Here is a 13996-nt window from a genome sequence, read left to right as displayed (position 1 = left end):
GACTCGTTGCAAAGCAAACGCTAACTTTATCAGAATGCCCGTGTTGTAGTCAAGAATGCCCTAATCGGCCATTTGCTAGCGTTAAGCCCCTATTTATTATCGTAACTAGTGGAGCACTATCGCTTTCGGACCGAGTCGGAGATCGTTCCGTGTTTCTTACATGGCCATTTATCTGTACCCTCTTACTAATTCAACAAAACGTGAGAGCCGCCAAGATAACAACTTCGTTTCGAAGATTGTCGATACAATTGTGCGCTATCGAGCGATAAAACGGCGCCGCGCCTTCGTTCTGCGTACACAATAACTTATTATTCCGCTGGATGTATGGTTTTTCCTTTAGAAACGCTACGTGGGTACTTTACAAATTCCTGCAAAACGTTTTGTAAGTACTAAGTAGGTACTGAAATCATTAATATTGTAAAAAATGTTGTGTAAAACTCGCGTAAGTACTTTTAGTATTCCAGGAGGTAAGTACAAGTGACAGGTGGAATTATTGTCAAGAAAACATGATTTCTTTTGTGGTGAACTCGCGAGCTGGTGTAGTTACGGCGGGAGGTGTCGGTCCGATCGTGTTGGATCATTACTCTTTGTCAAAGTTGGTCGGTCGCTCACCGCGATCCCGCGCTCTCAATCTCCGGCTTCGGTCGAGCTCACGTAGATTGCTGCATCGCGAAACCTATTTAAACTTAAATAAGAATTGTGAACCATTGTTAGTAGGCTTCAACTTGTTCTGCTGTCGTTCTATTTGAGATAGTTGTTTGGGAATATTATGCAATTGTCTCTCCTCGATACAAGATCTTGTTTTGTGGCATAGGTACCTAGTAAAAAAGCAAGCTATTGTACCTAAGTACAATAAGTTTTAAAAAGTCGTGTAATTTCAATTATGGTAAAATACAAAAGTAGTTTGTTAAAAATAGTGTAACTTATTTATTGTATTAAGTGGTATTTTTTTTAATATAAGATACCAATCGTGATTGGTTATAGGATAGTGATTTTAATAATATTAAATACACTAAGATGCATCTTCTCTATTTCTCTATTATAGTGAAACCTATTTATGATTCCACACACACAAAGGAAGCATCATAAAGATCTGGGAATCCCGCATAACTTGTTTCGAATTTTATTTATAAAGAACTATTGTACGAGAGAAGACGAAGTTTTACGGAGTTTTGCGGCCGAACGGAGCTTTGGTGAACAGAGGTAATTTTATCAAAATAGGATAGTCAGGTAGGCCACTAATACTTCACGACTACTCTCCTTTAAAATTTATGGGACGATACACGTGTAGAATCACTGATCTAGATGTTTGTGATTCATTGTCAACTTATTACTTAGTTACTTACATTATGTTTTAGCTGTACGTATTTAAAAAAAATCTTTAAAAAACGTTGCCCCACACTAGAATTTTCTCCTGTGTCGTAGGTGCGTTTAAAAACATACAATTTCACATACACATTACACCCAGACCCGAAACCACAATTTGTGGATCACACAAAGAGTTGCTCCGTGCGGGAATCGAACCCGCTACACATTGCACGGCAGCTAATTGCCCAGCTACCGCGCCAAACGTGCAGCCCAATTATGTACACTTTTCACCAGTTATGAGGTCTATTTAATAAAACACTACTAATCCACAAACAGTGATTATTATGTTTTAGAAAATGTGACTAATTAAATAACTCATTAAAATTTAGTTTACAACATAAACGCGTAATTTTATGAGTATTAAAAGTAATTTACAGTATAACAAACCGATTTACTATTTGGAATTACTTGTCGACCCCCCACTATCTAGCTGCGGTACATTTATAAATTGAATAAATTAATTTCAAACAGATGTTAACTAACTGATTTGCATTCTGGAGTTACATTGAGTGTTAAAACCTCTAAAGGGATTCGTTTTATGTAATTGGATCCCAGATTACTAGGGATTTGTGCGTCATCAGTATTGCGTGTGAAGCGTTCGGTCGAGCAGTGTATTACTCCTATTATGTTTAGTTTATGAAGTGAAAACATATATTGTACATGTACATATATACAATTTATACATATGTATGTTATACGTTCGGGGTCATGTTTACGGTTTACTTGCTTTCTATGAAATCAATTAATGGTTTGCTAATTGGATGGCCTTTGATTGGTCATTGTTCTTTGCTTTGTCTAAAACATCTTTTGTTTTTGGTGTTTCTATTTGATGCGTTCAGTTGCTTGCTAGAGAGAAAGTATACTCTGTCCATATTTGTTTGTTATGCACTCTTTTTTTAAGGGGGAAATCATCCCACGACTTCTCCCGCCTTGGGCGAGGCGAGAGGGAGTGTCAGACTCTTACTGCCTAAAAACCACCCCGTTCCTACTGCTGCTTTTCGAGCCGGAGCCCCGGTAAACCCGCTAGGTAGTCCGCAGCTCCGGATCAGGCGTCAGCCCAACTGGGCCCCATCTGTGGTGGTCTGATGGCTCTTTGAGGCGCACGTTATTCACTTTTAGAATTTCACATTAGTCGGTGTTGACAAACATTTCTTGTTTGTTAGAATAGTTGCCAAACTGAAAATTAAATATGTATTTATACATTTTATTATAGGAAGAGTAAATTTACGTATTGTAAAAACAAACAGTTATGTGTATGGGTAAATATTTGAGGCACTCACGTTCAATTTCCGGACCGTGTATTTCTGACAACTGGCTGCAATATTTAGGTGTGCACCCAATATAAATATAAATATGTGTATTTTGTTCGGAATCATTCGGACCTATAAACTGATTGAGGCTTTTTATGACATGATACATACCTAAATACATATAAAAATGTTCATTATGAGGATGTAAGCAAAAGGCATTATTGTGGTGTAGTTAAAGCATTTGTTTCGGTTTTTAAAGATAAGCGTCCACAGGCCCGCATCGTACCCATTCTGCATGATGTTATCAGTACGCATCGCATTGCTGATGATGCGGTCCGTACGATGCGGATCAGTGGACGCAGTTGTATGAGTTTCTATACAAGACAAACTAAAATCTATTGCGTGTGATGCGTACGATGCGAGCCTGTGGACGCGTACCATGCATAGATACTTTTCACAAAATTCCCGTCCAAATAGTAGGTGATCTGAATAAAATAATTCAGGCAGTTTAGTCGAGAATTAGAGATCACAAACGAGCTCTGGACGTTTTTTATTTGGCGCTAAGCGCGCACTTGAAGCTGTGAAATATTCAGGCCGGGTGCATATTCAGTGCACATTTGCTGGGAATGTGCAATAACTGGCGGAATAAATCTACGCCGTTCTTGCTTTCGGCACTGGATTGGCGTCGACTATCCGATACCAAGCCCATTCTGTATTTTCAGCTTCGACTATGCGATATAATTCACTCATTTGTTTATATATCTCGAACAATACAAATGAATAATAAAACATGATTTATGTCGAGAGCAATAAAGTTGAAGGTCGCGCTGTTTTCAAATCTTCTGTCGGCTCACGATCATAAAAATTAGATTCACTACCTCGTTTTGGTGGTTTTATGTGTCTAAAATAGGTAGTTACTATGGTTATATAACCGAGCCCATGTTAGGATTGTAGGTAGGGATGAAAGCATGATGGACGAAATGGGTACCCAAATAAATATCGTAATCATAAGTGGCGATCTTTACGGTATCGTAAGGAATAAATTTACCTATCTTCTGGTTCTCGTATTACCCTATTAAGAAAGGGTATCAAAGCTTCTGAATTCACGAAGTTATGATCCAACACATATTCACTTCCACCTTTGCTATTAACTCTGATATTTACTTCTATTCAGTTTGAATATACTCATTAATGTTACTGTTTTACTACTAATATTTATCCTTTGTTTTATTTGCTGTTGTTTACTTACAATGCATCAGATTCCCAATGGTCTTAAAAACAATAGCTTATTGGGTTCTAACCTCCGGTTTCTAGAAGGCTGACTAAAATAATTTATGTTAGGACATACATATACATGTACCTAATATCAACGAATGTGATTAGCTGACAAAATAAATCGAATTAGGATTTTGTTTAGAATAGCTGATATTCTAATTTGATGAATGTGCCACTTGACGTGTTATAAACATCTTTCCTGTGCAGTATCCATCAATACTTTTAATGTGACGACCAGTAGTTACTACGAGGTTTATGGGTTTCAAATGGGTAAACAAATAACTCCCTTAGTCTTACCAAGATACTAGGTTCCGTATAGCTCCAATTCTTTGCTCCACACAAGATTCAAACTTGGTATCTATATGCGCTAGCGGCCCAGAAATCATCCAGCCACATCTATACATTCATAATTTTACTTTATGCGCTATCAATATCACAAAATTGCTGCGTACATGTTTGCCGCAGCGATATTTTTCTTCGAAACTATTATTTAACAAAAGTATTTTTCTTGATCACACAAATCCGACTTTCATTGTTTTCAGTCCGCGTTCTTACGCGATCGTGTTTTGTATGACAGGGGATTTGGCCAAAGCTTCGGCCGTATTTCACTGGGAGCCGAATGTGTGGCCGAAACATAAGCCGGAACGCTCGTACACTACTATTGAGTTATAGTCTGCCTGGCCTGTGGCGCGCGACACCCGCCATTACACTCCAATTTTAATGGAGAAAAAATGTCATATAGCCCTAAAATGCTCACACTTCGAATCAAATAAACCCAAAACGTATTTTTTTCTAAACAAAAGCACAATGCTCTGAAATTAACAATGCAAAAAGGGTGTTGTGTGACAAAATATTTTCGTTGGAGCTGGGAAAAAGCTATTTTAAAGTTAAATTAGTTTAAAGTTTGCACATTTCGATTGCAAGTTGCTTTCTGCGGCACCCATACATCGTACGGTGAATGTCAAATACTTTGAATATTTTTCCATGTGTTTGTAAAGATGTGATAAGATTCGAAAGCAGAAACAGAAGCAAACCACGAATAGTCTATTAAAAATTGCGGTTTTCTTTCTTGAATAGCAACCGAGTTTCCAATAGTGTTGTCGAACAAATTGGCTGAAAACGTGTGATAATAAAACTGCCAACCGACGAGAATTAATTGTCATTTGTAGACTTAATGCGCTTCAATCAATGGAAAAACCTACCGTCACACTTCTCTGCACCACTCTGCGGTTGGCTGGTAGAGAATGCCATTCCGCGTTAAGCCGGTCTTTTTTATTTGTACATAAAGTGTTAAATAAATAAAACAATACCCTGATTCTGTCTATATTAATTCTTCAAGGCTAAAACATAGTACTCAACGCGTCTCAATTACGTAAAATTGCTAAGCAACGGTGGAAAGTTGGCCACAATTAAAAGCAGTTCATACATATAATATCAAACTCTTGTTCAGCCTTTGTTAGGTACTTCCAAAATACAGCAAAACTATGTAAAGTTTGGAAAATCTGAAGTAGTACTAGTGTTTGTTAATTCTCTCAAACTTATACAATAACAGGCTAAATTGTGTAAGTTGGAATTAACTGTGAAAAAGTTTGTCTGTGGTACTAGATAGATATAATGATGTGACTTCTGTCTGCTTTGTCTAACTAAGAAGTTTTGATGTGAATATTTATTTATATCGTGTCACCAACATAATATAACTTGATACAAATACTCCTATGTGGTTTAAATGAATTCATTTGAATTTTCTTCATACGGTATGTCTACAAATTAGTATATGTATAATAATTAGTAAAGAATGGTAAATCACCGATATATGTATATGATTTTCCAATAAAATATTGGTAAAATGTGTATTTTAGAACTCCTTACTCTAGTATCAAGTTTATTGAGAAATCGATCTCGACCAATTTTCTCAAATATCGCGAAATATCTTCTGTTAGTGCCCTAGAGACTTAGTTTTGAAGTTTATACCTATCTGAGAGGTTTCTGAATAGGTATAAAGTTTAGGAATAATTTCTAGGCCAGGAGGTTTCTTTACAGTTTCACAAATGTAGCGGTGATAGGTTAGGTTAGATACCTACACAGATTCGAACACAGATGGTTTTACAGGAGGCTCGTGTTATTAAAAAAATTTTTTTTAATGTGTGGAATACATAAACGACAATCAGAAATGGTATTTTAAGTATCTTACGGAAGCAAGACTGAATTAAATCATTCTAATAATTTTCTAATGACCATACCCGATCGACTCAAAATCGATAAATAATTGAAAATTCTATTTAAATTCAATGAATACTTTATTGTTTTCAACGGATATCGAATGTTTGAGGAAATGCGAGTAGTTTCAATAGTACTTAGTAATATTGTACCCCTTCCCGGAATTCCATCTAGCCAAGCCGGGTCAGTTTGTTAGCTTTGTCTCGTCCATTCAATAGTAATGCAATTACAACCAATATCGGTTAATTTTCCATACCGTTTGCTCAACACTCTAATCGATAGTAATTTCATTCATTATTATGAATGGATTCTAATGTAATCTCTTTGTTGATTTAATTTAGATTGAAAGTCTCCATTTTGATGATTAAAATTTTCTTTTATTATACTAAAACTATCAGTTATTGGGTATTTTTTTTAATTCGATTGAATGCTGTGCGAGTAAGATGTGCCATGAAGATGCGCCGTCTCAAAGTAGCTGTGCGAGAAAGTAGCTTGCGCAGTTTGAGCATGCGATGTATCGATAGTAGGGAAGTCATCGATCGCACATATCCATAGCACGCATCTTTCCAAATAAAAAACATAACTTAGCTGAGTCCATTTCCACTAGTACCAATGAATATGATTGGTGGAAGCCAAACGCATCCATAACAACGTAGCATAGCACATCTCTGGTGAAAAAGCACAATAATTTTAACTCCACACCGCTTCAACCTAAAGAACCATACGATTTTCAACTCACCAACGTTTCTTACACAAACATCAAAACAGACGTAATAGTTAATAATATGGGATACCGTTATAAGTTTATGTAAGTGAACTTTCTCTCACCTTCAGATAATGTTGGGGTTCGAAAAACACTTGTGATACGTGACCCACCGCTCCATCCTTTGGGAACCTCTCATTGATATATTGTAGTATCGGGTGGCCTCTTACTGGCCTATCTCACCTAACTATTCTTGTGGAGAAAGTAAATCTTCGTGCTAAAGAGAATTATCGCTCATTAAATGCTTTCCGATGGATTTAATGTGTGATAGGAAATGTGTTGTTTTGCGTCGTTATTCTATAGTTACTATTGAATTAAATTCACCGAGGGAAGTGGAAATTATCGTTTCTTTTTCTGTGTCTAATAATATCTTCTAATTTAAGTAAAATCTTCGTCGCGGGATACGCTAGACTTCAGTGTTCCGGTGGTATCATGGTTGTTTCTACCATAGATTCAAGCTTACAGAAGTTGCATGGTTAGATATAACCCCTAGATTTAAGTATATAATAACCAATGTATATGTTATTGGAAATTTACCAAACAATTAACTGATAATTTGTAGCGTGGATTAACGCAATCAACACATTTTTATCCCGTTTCACGATGAAAGCCACGTAGCATAGCAAATAAAAACATCAGCTCTTTTTATACAGGAATCCATCGTGATAACAATTGTTTACATACGAACGAGGTAGAAAAATTCCTAAGTAATACTTATTCAAATAATTCATTCAATATGTATGGCAAAAAACATTCTACGAACCTACATCAAACGTTCTGGCTAATAAGGCCTTTGAAGCATTTTGCCAAATAAATATCCACTTAGCTTAGGGATTACATTGAAAGTCTAATATGCTAAACAAACGACTTTAGACCTTAAGTATTTGTGCTGGCGATAATGCTAATTTATGTATTTCAAGTGTTATTTAAATAAATTGTTTTAAAAGCCCTTTATTTTAAGTGGATGGTAAATCTTGTAATCTCGTTTTAAACATCTGCGGTTGATTTGTAATTTGGTTTTCGTTTTGGTTAAAGACGTTGCTAATTGCAAATGCAGCTACATTATTTATCTTAACTTTAAGTTACATTATTCATGTGGATTGTTTAGTTATTTTTCACCACTAAGCCATTGTAATAGAGTTTAAGTTTGTTTAATACACGCCAGATACAGATTAAGACAATAAACCACAATACAAAATAAAAACAGAAATACACATTACCTACAATTTCTTTCTTTTTCTACTGACAATATATTTTCTTTTGTGATACATTCTGTAATCAATCGCCTGACCAATAGGTAGTGGTGTACCACCGACACTGGTTGAATTAAACCTGTATCCCGTTCGTGCGCAGTGATTTATAACTTTACAATGAATAGGCGCCCGGTTGGGATATGTTCGAACTCTCTAAATATCTTTGAATTGAAATCCCAAGCCGACATCGATATCTCTCGATCCATACCCCTTTGTGTACAAAACTGTGTACTAAGACTCTTTACATAAACAACTGAGTAAATTGTTTACAAAAGCAGTGCTGTATAAAAACGTAGATTATCTTATTGAAACAAGATGTTGGTGAAGCAAATTTTGTTGAGGCATTATTCTTTGCCATGTTTGTTTACGAGGCCCGTTCTCAATGAAATTCAATATAAATATTATATTTTATTCGTGTCTCTCTTTGTAGGAATTTTGTGTTTGTATTTTTTGTGGAGAGTCGACTATTAATAGTTTTGTGGACCGCTAAACGTTGCTTGTGCAAATATACTGCCATTGTGAACTATCCAAGAACCTTCACAAATTGTCAATGTTATTGAGTACAGTGATGTATTGTACAGGCATGTCTATAATATCGATTTTCTAAATAAGTGATAACCACAATCATAATCAACGTGAATGTATTGTGTTGGCTCTTAGTAACTTGCTGTGTGGGTGAAAAGAGGATAAGTGGAAGATCATAGCCATTTTACAGAATCATAAGTCACTTCATTCTCCAGTAACTATAGTCAATACAGTCTCTTCAACAGCTCTTGTTACAATATGAAGAATTTGAGCCCAAATATTAGCAACACAACCATTTTGACGGGTCCAAATGTTACCTGAATGTACAAATCCTAGCAACAATCAAAACGCGAATAGGTATAAATATTTAAACAAGTTTATTTCCACACGCCCAGTTTGATCTGCACAGAACTGTGCCGATCCATGCGGCGAGCCCACTCGGCTTAGCCCCGTTCGATAGCCCCTGTAATAGATAAAATATAGAGGAATTCCAATAGCCACTACACAATTGCGGTATTTGTTAACCTACAATGCCATTTTTTGTATATGGTAAAGTTTGTTTTTTGCTTTAGGTGCTTTGTTGTTACAATGAGTTTCTTTTGAGTTATTACCTGAATTATTGGACTTCAATTGTACATAATCATCAGTTTCCAATGACGTCATTGTGATAGGGTAAGGTATAAAATACTTCTTAAAATATTTTACGTTTGTGCTTAGGTCGATAGGTACCTATTACTACTTTACCAATAATTCAACTTCAAGTTGCTTAGAAACAGTAGTAAAACCAACTTGTTTTTCTCCGAATCTTGATTGTTTTTATTGTTTAAAGTTATATAGCTTTAAAGATTAGCATCATAAAAGCGAGTCTCGTTGAGGACATAGTTTTCAATATAGCACCACTTGAAAACTGGAACTAGCACCAATAAAGGGGCGAAAGCTGTTTACAGTCTCTTCCCGAATACAGTTTTGTAATCCTTGCCGGGTTCGTGTGTTCGCGTTGAATACAAATTAGGTAAAGGGTAAAGGTGTATTATTGGTCAGGCAGATTTCCGCCTACGTGATCAGGTGCCTTAATATAGTGGCGAGTACTAAGTGTTTTTCCGTGTGAGCCTACACTAAGGATACTTAGAGGTTTCGTAACGGGTCAATTAAAAGACCCTACGCTTTACTGTACGTGTTAAATGTGGGTCGGTTGCGAAGGTCGTTACTTGCTTTATTTAAGTCGATGAATTCATTTTACAGAAGGAAAGTGTCTCGTTTACAGAGCATGGAGCTTTAACAGCTAAGCAGTAAACAGGGATGGTTTTAATTTTAGTGCAAGTACGAATTTTATTGAAGTAGGTGTTTGTTTGTGACAAGTGCTCGGGCTAGGGCTTTTTATTATTTAATATTGTTTTCTATAATTATGTAATAGAATAATCAGATAGTTTTCTTCGAAAAAAGCAACTACACTGATATATACCTAGTAATATTTTTTTTTGTGGGGCGAAAGTCATCTAATGTCTTCTCCCGCCTTTGGACAACGAAAGGGGCTCTTACTGACTAAAAACCACCCCGTTCCTACTCCTGCTTCAGCCCCGGCAAACCACTAGGCAGTCGGCAGCTCCGGGTATACCAAGTAACATTACTACCGAAGTTTGAAAATCGGAAGACACCTGTTTGCTTGAAGCAAGGATTGCTGTCAATAGTTATCAAAATCTAAAACTAATCATAACATAATTAATTCCGGTAATCGAAAACCTCATGTTCCATAGTTGTCTTTCCAATAACTGTTGTCAGTTTTATCCAAAGTGCTAGAGAAGATACTTAACTCCCGTCTAGTTAGCTTCTTAGAACATCGCCACATATTAGCGCCAAATCAATTTGGCTTTAGAGCTAGAAAATCCACGGAAGACGCGGTGGCATCACTTGTCGATCATATTGTGGATAAACTGGATAACCAGAAAAAGTGCGTAGGTATCTTTCTAGACCTAACCAAGGCCTTTGATACCGTCTCTGTTCCCCACCTCTTAACAAAACTGGAAGGAATGGGTATACGTGGTCATACCTTGGAAATTTTCAAAGACTACCTTTCAGACAGAACTCAGTGCGTCAAGATTGATTCGTTTGTAAGTGACGACACTTCCCTTGCTTTCGGGGTGCCTCAGGGTTCGGTTTTGGGCCCCACTCTGTTTCTGGCTTATATTAACTCCCTCTGTAAACTTAGTCTTCCAAACTGTTCAATATTTACCTATGCCGATGACACAGCCTTGATTATCCATGACAGTAACTGGCGTTCAACTATTGCACTTGCAGAACAGGCACTTGGTAATGTGATGAACTGGTTGGCTGATAATCTTTTAACTTTAAACCTAACAAAGACCACATACCTGACTTTTTCATTAACATCCTCCAACCAACCTTCATCAGAATCCCTTGTACTCAAGGCTCATTCTTGCACAACCACCGCTCCCTACTCGCTCTGCGATTGTCCAACTCTAACCAGAGCTGACACTATCAAATATCTCGGAGTGTATATAGATAGCCACCTTAATTGGAAATATCATTTAGGAAATCTGAAGTCGCGTGTACGAAAATTAATTTATATTTTTAAAAAACTTAGATTATCAGCTGACACTAAAATACTAAAAACAATTTATTTTGCTCTTTGTCAGTCCATACTAGGCTATTGCATTTCCGTGTGGGGTGGTGCGGCAAAAACCAGCTTCTTGGAATTGGAACGAGCACAAAGAGCTGTACTAAAAGTAATGACAAGAAAACCGTTTAGATACCCAACGTCAGTACTCTATGATGAATGTCAAATTCTTACTGTACGTCAGCTGTTTGTGCTCCAAACAGTTCTAAGAAAACACACTACATTGCTATATGAGAAGGGAGGAACAAAAAAACGGCGATCATATAAGGTATGTCCGGTGGAACGCTTTAGAACTACTCTGGCTAGTCGTCATTATAGGGTCATTGGAAGCCATCTTTATAACATCCTGAACGAACACTGTAACATATACCCTCTCTGCAAACATGCATGTAAAAATATAGTCATCAAATGGCTCATGCTCAAAACTTATGCTGAGACCGAAGACCTACTCATATTATCAATACTCTAAAACAACAATACTTGACAAACGCATAAACTCACACTACCTCTCTCACATATTCTCGCGCTAACACCATTCATACATACTACACACAGCAAACACAACACAACTAACATACATAACAAACAAACAAACATACATAACATACACAACACACAAACAGGCTCTTGTGGAAATAAATAAATATAAATATATATAAATAAATAGATTGGAATCACTGACATCCGCCACCTTCTATGGTAACTGACTACTAACTACTGTAATGTAATTGTCTAAGAGCAAACTTAATGTGAGAGCGCTGGTACCCATAACACAAGTTAAATCTTAACATGGGTACCAGAGTTCACATCAACACTGTACTTAATGCAGCGATAAATTAATAACATTTGCATTGTAAAAAATTATGTTATAGTGTATTTCCAAATGTTTGTGAAATAAACAATTTTTATTTTTTTTTTTTTTTTTATTGTTCAAAGGGGCAACGTTTATTTTACATAAATATTTTGATAAAGAATTTCTCTTGAGAAAATATGAAAGGTAACGACCATAATACCACTGTGGCTTCATACCTTGAGTTCCATGTAAAGAGGTCAGGGATTCGTCTTTTCTTGGTATAGCTGAATGAATTCCCTGAATTTCACAACAGTTCGGTGTACTATTTAAATAGAAATAGCAAGGCAACTTGAAGCCAATAGCCAATACTACTGGGAGAGAATTATATGAAAATAGAAATATTTTCGCAATTTTGTTTTCAGGAAATAGAAGTCAAACGTACCTAATGTTATTATTATAAGAGCTTGTGTCACAATGTCCAATTAAATAAATTTCTGTATTTTTTTTACATAAATAATGTATTATTTATGTAAAAAAAATATGTACTATTTTAGGCCAAAAAATTTTTAAATATACCACCAAAGTTTTCGAGTAACGCCCGAAACTGATCAAGGATGCTAGGAAAAGATCGAAGAAGCACGATCGTTTTATACAAAAAGTGAAATTACAGTAACCAATTATACAAAGAAAAAAATAATAAAAGAAATTGCCATATATTGATGATGATGATCTAAAGATTTGCTGAAAGAAAATCACAATATCAACTCAATTAATTGAACAAAACAGTACAAATAACTTATGTAATATGGAATAAAAATAAAACTTATTTATGTACCCAACCTACGTAATGTTATCGTAAGTATTGTATACATATACACATATGTTTGTATATATTTTCCCTTTACTCGTATCTCGTGTTAACGAGACAGCTGACATTCAGTACTTTTGATATAAGCGACATTTACACGTGATCTTAATATACGATGTATTTATTTTAAACTAGTTTAACTCAAACTTATGTGTAATAAATACAGTCAAAATTATGTGTATTATTTTGTAATAAATCAATATCAAGTTCACATTGTATGCATTTTGTAAGTAAACATACGTTTGAACCTTAAGAATTTTTGTATATTAACATTCAATAATGCGGAAATTAACCTCTCGTATGTTGGTATATAAGACAAAATAGAAAACACATTGTGTAAGTATACCAAGGGTTAATGAGATAGGTAGATATATAGTGTTATTATTTACTCCTTTTGAAATGTTTAATAGTCGTACGGAAGGCAGAAATATTTCGAGTCTTGCACCGAAAGAAATGCAGTACGTAAACAAATATAACTATCAAAATGTATGTGCCACAGCCTACCTGCTTGGGAAAATACAGGCGTGAATAATGTTTACGTTTGATTCAAATGAAATTAGACCTTGCGCCGTTTATGATATCGAGTATAAAGTAGCAATCAACGTTTATACGCCTGCTACGTTCAGCAATAAAATATACTCATATAACGCTCTTCAAATTAATTAGTTAAGTAATTAATTAATCATAAACAATATGTTATAACAGTCGCCTAGTCGGCGAACTTTCTCAATTTTCGAGTTAAACAAGAAGGTTCATTAATAACAATGAATATTTCAATACTTTTACATTCGTTACTAGCTGGCGGTACTAATTAAAGGTAACTTGTACAGGCTTTTTCTATTCCCTCCATATTAAATATTACTTTCGTATAATGGTCTTTGTTGTTTTCGTGAAACACGTTCAATTACTGTAACTATTTCTAATTAACGTTGCCTTGATTAACGTTTTGTTTTCGTTGTATCATATAACGTTTTAACTTCGCGTGGTAGAGAAGTGTTGAGAACCTAATTTGATAAAATATATTCTAAGTAATATTTGAGGTAAAGATC

This window comes from Spodoptera frugiperda, chromosome 3 (genome assembly GCF_023101765.2).
Source record: "Spodoptera frugiperda isolate SF20-4 chromosome 3, AGI-APGP_CSIRO_Sfru_2.0, whole genome shotgun sequence".
Classification (NCBI taxonomy): Eukaryota; Metazoa; Arthropoda; class Insecta; order Lepidoptera; family Noctuidae; genus Spodoptera; species Spodoptera frugiperda.
Note: the sequence above shows the minus strand (reverse complement) of the source record.